We start from the raw sequence: 9,185 nt of genomic DNA, 5'->3' as shown, positions 1-9,185 counted from the left end.
TTTTCACGCTATGAATTCTTAATTCAAACTAATACATTTTTTATTATTCACTTAGTGGGGGGTGGTGTCCAACTGGGTCCACTCGGCACGGCGGCCACTGATTGGCCTATTGTAGCCTGCCGCGGGTGATTATGATGATGGAGAATTTGGTGGAATGAAGATTGGCAGGGGAAACCGAAGTACTCGGAGAAAACCCGCCCCACTGCCACTTTGTCCACCACAAATCCCATTTCACCAGACCCCAGGATCGAACCCGGGCCGCCGCGGTGGGAAGCCAGCGACTAACCGCTTGAGCTATGGCGCGGCCTAAACTAATACATTTAATATCCAACTGTTTCTGTGCGCGTCAAATTTTATATAACGACATATGTGTTTCGGTCTTATAAAACCATTCTCATTGCCTCATTACGCAATGCAGTAACATTGTGTTTCCATTATAGCCAAAAGATGCATGAACGTTCTTAAAAACAATACGTTATTTCACTAAAAACTGCATGATACAAGTATTCTACAAAGTTTATAAACGCTGTATTCAAAACCTTGAGCTCTAAGGCCGGGCGCAAACGAAGGAAACTGGCAACCGCAACGCAAAAGCGATTTCCGAGAATTGTTATCAGCCTGAGTTGAACACATGTTAGTGAATGGTGCAGCGCAAATTGAGAAAACGGCAACGCAATTCGCGGAGAGACTGAGAAACTCAATTTCCAGGCAACGGAGCATGCCAGTCTTCTCACGATTGAGTAGCTGTTGCGGTTGCCAGTTTCCTTGGTGTGCCCTCGCCCTAAGTTAACAAGACTGGAAAGTTTATATTAGATAATGAAGTACACAAAATTCCCATTGGTATATTTTGAAGTTCACTGACCTTATTCGGGTCGAGTTTATAAACATGTCAGCAAAACACAAAACACTGAAACCAAGGCCTTCAGGACATTCCCTTGAATCCTTGAGAGACACCCGCCTACTGAAATTGCTGCACCTGTAAAACAAGGTTTTCCGCACCAATGGAAATTTTTCATTGATGCACTCCGTGTGGCAAGTTGCGTATGGCTTTCAGAGAACCGTATGGTTATTATTATACATCAGAATTATGCAGCCAACATGCAACACAGACAAAATCACGGAAACATCAATGTTCGCAACATAGGACTTGGCGAAACCAGGCAGAAAAAATACTATAAGAGGCTTAAACTTGGCGGCGATTGCGCTTACGATCGTTCAAGTGACTAAGCTGCCATTGCAGAGTGGTCCACGTAAGATAAGGCATAATCTGCTGTACAAAGCCTGGTCAGACGAACGGACGCGTGTATGGATGGACATGTAGTTTGGTAACTTTGTTGACTGGTTCACAGCTCTGCACTTCACGGAGACTGATACATCGCCGGCTGCGAGAAGAATACGAATTTTGCCAATGAATCAACATGGCTGAAGGCTGATAACGTTTAGAATGAAGGAGTAATTAGCTTGTGGCCCGCTTTACAGCATTATATTTCACGGAGAGTAGTGCGGTTCATGCGTGGGAGTTTATGATGTCTTCTGTGAAGAAGGTATTTGTTAAAGAACCATACAGAAAAGAAGTCTTTGGAGCAGGAGCACCGAAGCACCGAACGTTCCATTTCCGCCAGAACAAATTTTAACGCGCTGCGGCACGTGGCTGTGTGCACTGTGTCTTTATACGGAACATTTAGGAACATTTAGTAATGTCGGGAATACATTTGATCCCAAAAGTGCTGCATCAATTCAAATTGCCCAAGACGTACAAAAAACGCATAACTAGAAACTAATCTTTCCTATATATCTGCTCACGTCTCTCAATTCCATCCGCCATTTCCTCACCGGAGACAGGCAATAGCAATACTACTTTGTATTAACTGTTAAGTTATTCAAACCCACCGTTTAAAAATTGAATTCGGTTCCTGGAAGAGCTGAAGTAGAAAAAAAAAAGTATATGAACAAATTTGTGAAATTGATGAAATTTTAGCCGGTAAACATCCTGCGCTGTCAAGTAAAAAACCACTAGCTGTGGAGCAAATAGCGGCTTTTGTACATGCGCCCTTAAGTTCCTGTGAGTTGGAAAGTTTTTCCCACTATATGGACAACTTACGAAACAACAGGAGGGGCCTAAACATAAAATTATCTTAAATTTTGATCTGTTGGTCTTAAAATAATATAAAATTCATTTTAATATTTGGTACGAACTTTTTATGCCCATACTTTGGGTGTATATTTTGGAAGTTTTTCATGCATAAATGCACACATAATTAAGGCTTTATTAGGGCATAAAAATCCGGTTCTTAGTTATGAGCAACAAGAGGGGCTCATCACCAAGACAGACAAAATGACCGACACCTGCAGTGTGATTCGGACGCTTTTCACTTCTTCCTTGCAAATGGATGCGGCACGCACCTTCGTAGCGCCAGCAAGCCTGTCTACTTCCACATGATACAAGACCAGAGGAGCAAGATCAACATCAATGCGAAGTTGCATTTTATAGATAATACTTCAGAATCGTTTATTTTCTCATACCGACACTGGGGAACACACACTGTAACGCTTATCGTTATTTGGAGCATTTACCACCGTCAGTAACCATGTATTATCCCAAGATCAGCCTGGTTTGCACAGATCATCTCCCTTCGAAATTATAAGACTATTAATTTCTACAGTAGCTACGAATTACTGAATGGTGTAACAATAACTATCACCCTTACACAGCCTGACTGAAATTGCTGCGAATCTGATGAAATATGAAAACCCTGAAGATACTATTGGCTTGGAAGGCCTGAGGAACCATTGTTTATCATCCAGTATTCGAACCTGATGGCTCTTGAGGCGTTTTCTCTGTGCTCAATTAAGCACACCATGAATACGCGTGGGGGAAGTGTAAGCACACTGCCACGCATATTAACTTCGAACTGGACAGAGGCCAATGATCAGTTTCATTTCCCGATCGCTTTACCTCCTGGGAAACAGCCCCGGTACCACGTGGTCCCTAAAGCGGTGAAGAGAAAAATCCATGTACCTGCCACAGCCTATTCATCATAATGATGACCTATTCCGTTTCGTGGGAGGGAGAATATTACATGAACAAATATGGTAATATGTTTGGCTGTTTCCAGCACCCTGTACACCCACTCCAAGTCTCCGTGACGATTTAGTGCAAAAATCGTCTCCATCTTCAGGGTCGATGTCAGTGAACTACCCGACTACATGGCATTACATCCCAGCATACAGTACCCTTCACAGTCATCGATGGGAGTGTCCGAAATCCAACACAATATCCGTATATGCTGGACATACTGGACATACACGTGGTGTACTGTGTGGCTTCATTTGTCACATTCTTCACCTCCAAAGTGATGGGTCGTTTCTGCACGAACATTTGCTACGTGTACTGCTATGGTTCGTTCCGACTTAGGAATTCTTTTACTTCGAATGGCACCACCGATACGAAGTCAAAATGTCCGTTGTTTTCTCACGGCGGGATCATGCAGGTAATTCAAATCCAGAACAGTAATTTGACGAGAACTGGAAAGCTCGTTATCGTAGAGAACACGCAATTAAAAATGTGCTAATAATTGCATGTTATTTGTAAAATCTTACCACAAAAAAATATGGAACCGTAGATTTCTGTGCACAGGGTTTAAATTTCGTTTTAATAATATTCTAAAATTCAATTTCAGGTGTTTTTTCAAGAACAAAAATTATAAAACCATCTCTCTCATTGGGCACATCCGTCCACGTTAACAGAGCCCAATCGGAAAGAACCACCAGGGAATGTGGAAGCAGCTGTTGGCCTATTTTAATCCCATTCTACCACAGATACTGAAGAAAACCATGACAAAACTATGGCTAGCCAGTTCCTGGTCAAGATTCAATCCAGAATCCTAAAGAGAACTCTAACCACACCACTCCATCCAACATTAATTTTAAGATCTATCTAATGAAAAAGTACAATTCTAACCATCAAGCTTCCAATGTGAAAATATTAAAATTATTGCTTACACACCTATTATGCAATTTGAAATTGTGACATTACTTAAATGAGGAATTTTTATTTACATGATAATCTCATATCGTTTGACAAAAATTATAAGAACATCAAGAAAATAATACAAACATGAAAAAATGCATTGTTTTGGCTCAAAATTCAATGCACAAAACTATAACACGATGTGAAATCTGCATATCATTTGGACTCAGCATCTCAGAATTTTAAAAAAAATTCAGAGGTTCCTTTTTTGGCTGTAGTAAAATACTCTTATTGACTAGCGCAAACATGTAACACTTGACAATGACTATGGCCAATATTAAACCACTGACATTCACACAATGAACCAAAATAATAGCCAAACAGGCTTTCTCAACACAATCATGCTGCTTGAACTTCTCCACAAAATTGAAGTACTGTTAAAAATGTCGATCATGTCGGATTCTGTACTGACACCAGTAAATATTCACACTGACAGCATTTCCTGTCACTACTGAACCTCACACGATCAGTATTTTTAACAATATTTCAGTTAAATGGAGAAGTTCAAGCAGCATCCTTTCTCTTAAGCCTGTCTGTCCATTATTTTGGCCTCTGGAATTAAAAAACGCTCAGAATGAAAGAGATGATTGCAAACTGATTCACTGAACTGCAGATATCTTACATTCATATGAAATTTCCAAATGATATAACATTTCTTGAATCCAAAGACTTTCAAGATTACTTTCACATAAGAAGTTTTACCACTGAGGAATTACCAAAATCGCTACATTCTCTAACAATGAAGAGAACCACCAGCAGGTGACTTATCCATATAGAATGGTTGGCTGTTGATTATAGGCACAACCTTCCCTCTCTGTTTGAGTAATTGTTTAATGAAATATCCACAAAATAGGTAATTCTCTGTATCCACTAGTCCAATAAAGTATCATGCTGGTCTTCTTCATGACAACTGATTCATTACTCTGGGAATGTTGTCAATACAAACCTAATGTAATCAGAATTTATTAACATATATCATACATTCTGAAACGTTATCCAGGTTTCGTCAATATTTTATATTATCAATATCATCAGTATCACTTGCACCAGTCAATATTACTGTCAACATCGAAATACTGGAAACAAACATTTATCGTGTCCAGGCCGTTAACAGCCGTAAAACATAGCAACTGATTTATACTGTCCCTTATTCAACTGGCTATATCTCACATGAGGAAATACAGCCGAAAGACAGCATAGCAGCCTTCCACAGCCTCTACAAAAAATTTAGAAGCTGCATGCGTCCTTGCGTATGAATGAATGCAAAATAATCGTGGTGCATAAACCATACGCACTATAATTATGTCAAATAATTTTTTATTGCTGACTTGCGCAACGCTTGATAAGATGTAAACACGAAAGAAGAGGGACGCAGAATATTGAAGAAAGTACTAAAAAACCTCAGTTATTATATATTCACTATTTCGGAACAATGTATACACAAGTAGCAGATGTAGTTAATGGTCGAAGTTACCTTAAGAGTATTTCCTAGTGGTCTATTCAGCTCGGGTTCACACTGTCCACCCACCGGCTTCTCCCGCACATATTACACACATGAACTTTCCATGTTAATTACAAAACTGTTGCTTGTTGCTACGTAAACTATGTCCGAAAGAACTGCCACGGAACCTAAATACAAGCACCTTCCTCTTCCTCATCAACAGACCACAATACTTTGTTACCTTTACTATGCCATTCCAACAAATTAAGTCTCCGCCCACTTAGGAATACAAACACGCATGCTTCGGTTACCAGGCAAGACTAGTGCATGAACACTGCAGAGAGCCAAGGACCAAGGAGCCAAGGAGGTTAGTCACCAGGGTCACCAGAGAGATATAGAAGTGATAGTTCTTAATTTGGTACAAAATGAAATAGTATTACAAAAAACTTCTCTGTACTTAACCAAGCACCACTCTATGGAGGCATGGAGGTGAGGACGTACAGCTTTACACATCCTAAACCTCGGCACTAGATGGAGATGAACTGAGATGAATGGCCAGTTTCATGCCTTGGCCGCAGAACCTCCCGCATAGAACCACTTACTCCATGAGCTGAGCCCTTCTCTAGAAGCCGCTGGGTGTATCTTACTCATGAATTTCGCCACATTTTATGGAATCCAAAGGTTCATTATCGTGTCTACAAGAGCCCTCCACTGGCCCGTATCCTGAGCAAGATCAATCCAGTCCATACCATCCCATCCTAGCGAAGTTCCATTTTAATATTATCCACCCACCTACGTCTTCGTCTTCCTATTGCTCTCTTTCCTTTTGGCTTTCCCACCAATATTCTACATGCATTTATCTTCCACCTCATTAGTGCTACATGCCCTGCTGATCGCATCTTTCTTGACTTGATTATTCTAATTGTACCTAGCGAAGAGTACACATTACGAAGATCCTCATTGTGCAGTTTCCTCCAACCTCCTATCACTTCATCCCTTTATGGTAAAGATGCATACATATGTAATTTGACATTAGGCTGGTGCATCTGAAAGACAGTCTGTTATTATGAGAAGAATGTGCAATTTCATTGTACATATTGAGACATGATTTAAATTAATATTTTATTAGTTACATGAGTAGTGCAATAAGTTGACAGATTATAAGCGGGATTCCTATGGACCCGCCCCCCTCTCTCTCATAGAAAATAATAGCAGTTGCCCTTCACCCAAGTAACAGGGGACACCATGAAGATTATCATCAATTCCAAGTGAGTTTCAACATCTGATGACACACTGACCTTAACTCAAGAGTCTGACATGAGATGAAACGGGTATCAGCACAATCTGTGCAAAATTTTGGTTCCAGCAAACACATGAAGTATAAAATTACAGACACAAAAGTGCAAAATACCTTCTGCTGAAGGAGCAGTTACTCACAGGATTTCCTCATATGGGCAACAGTACCAAATAACCTGAAATATTTTTATTTCTTCCTATTCAACTAGTTGTTTTAGACCGATACAGCCATTTGCATCAACTCTCGTTCATGAATTTGTCTTTACACCACTTTCTGGGATGACTTTCTCCTGCCAAAGAATGCTAGGCAAACAGAAGCAGGATCATCAACCTTCACACTCAGAAATGTTACATCTTGTGTGTTCATTTTCTGAACAATGAATTTAATATATAATTAGTTTAAGATATAACAAGCATTCATTCAATTTTGTTGTACATAACGTATGAGAGAACAAATTAAAACAAAAATTATTAATCATTATTTTCTCTTTGTCCATTGCCATTTAAAAAAAGATGTGGGGTAATTCTAATCTACTGGTTAAGCTTACGGGGAAAGAGTGCCACAAAAGTTAAGAAACTGATGCAGTCAATGAAACATTTATTCTTGTCTACAAACAACTGTTACATTTCATCATAACAAATCTAAGTAAAAAGCTCCAAAATCTCAAATAACAAATCCAATTAAATTGCTCTCTGCTATAAATTCACTTGTGAAACAAACCNTTCCTGGATAGTCTCTTTCCAAAAACAGAAGATCGCATTAAGTGGAGGAACTGTTTTGGAAGAGACTGTGGACCTGTCGTCTGACAGATTACTGATGGATGGATGGATGGATAACAAGCATTCATTCAATTTTGTTGTACATAACATATGAGAGAACAAATTAAAACAAAAATTATTAATCATTATTTTCTCTTTGTCCATTGCCATTTAAAAAAAGATGTGGGGTAATTCTAATCTACTGGTTAAGCTTACGGGGAAAGAGTGCCACAAAAGTTAAGAAACTGATGCAGTCAATGAAACATTTATTCTTGTCTACAAACAACTGTTACATTTCATCGTAACAAATCTAAGTAAAAAGCTCCAAAATCTCAAATAACAAATCCAATTAAATTGCTCTCTGCTATAAATTCACTTGTGAAACAAACCTGACATGTACTCATATATTAAAAGCTACAGCTAATGACAGTCAATGTAAAACTTGCTGCAGCACTAATCCAGGCTACTGCATCCCATCATGAACTGTGCTCTAATATATTTAAACATGCTATAGGTATGTTGATACGAACATAATCACATAATCAAATTCTCCATAAGCATTATCACCAGTACAGGTACAATACGACATATGGAAGACAACGTGCCGAGGGGACCTAATATGGATTCCACCTCACACTATGTGAAATCTTAACTATTGTAATCTACTGTAATCTACTGTAAACAATTTTAAGTATTGTAACTTTATTCTTATTGTAATCAGCCAATGTACAGTAGCTGACTTGTCCTGTATCATGTAACAATGATCTATAGAGATGAAATAAATAAATAAATAAGAACATTTAATTTTGTTATACCATGGGTGTAAAGAATGCTCCTTGGCTCTTAGCATTTTCAAACTAACCAATTTATTTATTTATAGATGTCTCCACTACTCAGGATATCCAGAGCATAGCAACCAAAGCACTGAACTCTGAATCTTGAACTTGTATTTATTGCAACATGAATTAGACAAATATGACAACATATTTAACAAACTGGAACAAATGAAACTTCAGTCATATTTCAATAAGCATCCAAGCCAAATGAATTACTGTTTTGCTTGAATCTCTGCACTTCATATCATGTGGTAATAACTCTGAATAAACCTTATGAAGTTTCACCATATAAAATTACAATCAGTAATGTATTAATTTAGGTACTTCAGTATAGATTTCAAAATTAAATTACTTGTGGGATTGTCGATGTTCCAAATGACAACCATGTGAAACTGTAACGACTGTATATATTAAATCGTTTAAACTGAATTTACAGAATACAAGATATATGTGGAATGTTCAAATGTTGGCTGGCTCTCTAAGGGCAGTTCGTTCCACCGCGAGTGTGCTGGCAGATTTCACTCCTCCATAGTAGGCGGAGTCTTACGGCCGTTTAGCTGGCCTGTCTGGACGGTGATGCAGTGCTGCGTGCACTGGTTGGAACGGCTGGCTCGGCCAGTTGCTGGGATTGCAGTAGATGTGTTTGCTGGAGACTTGCGGCTACTACTTTAGTTGCCTGGTCCCTGGAGGCTTGCGGCAATTACGTCAGTTGCCTGGTCGCAGTGAAGAGCTGATGTCTCTGATGACTGATCGCTCTGAACTGAGTGCGTTGACTGATGATTGCGAGCTTTGGGCTCCGCCTTTTATACCATGCCTGATGGAG

The 9,185-nt window shown here is 39.2% G+C and overlaps 1 protein-coding gene across 7 annotated transcripts in view; it reads right to left on the bottom strand.

Moving 5' to 3' along the window:
* The window catches only part of LOC111864158 (piezo-type mechanosensitive ion channel component), a 288,244-nt gene extending 282,055 nt beyond the window's left edge, over positions 1-6,189 (bottom strand). For all 7 annotated transcript variants that reach the window (XM_023851212.2, XM_023851215.2, XM_023851216.2 and 4 more), the window contains exon 1: positions 5,505-6,189. The gene's annotated coding sequence lies outside the window, so the exon portion shown is untranslated. The remainder of the gene's footprint in view (positions 1-5,504) is intronic.
* Between the last annotated feature and the right edge of the window lie 2,996 nt (positions 6,190-9,185).

The sequence above is a fragment of the Cryptotermes secundus genome, unplaced genomic scaffold (genome assembly GCF_002891405.2).
Source record: "Cryptotermes secundus unplaced genomic scaffold, Csec_1.0 scaffold1647, whole genome shotgun sequence".
In the NCBI taxonomy this organism is placed as follows: domain Eukaryota; kingdom Metazoa; phylum Arthropoda; class Insecta; order Blattodea; family Kalotermitidae; genus Cryptotermes; species Cryptotermes secundus.
This window is presented reverse-complemented; position numbering and strand designations above follow the sequence as displayed.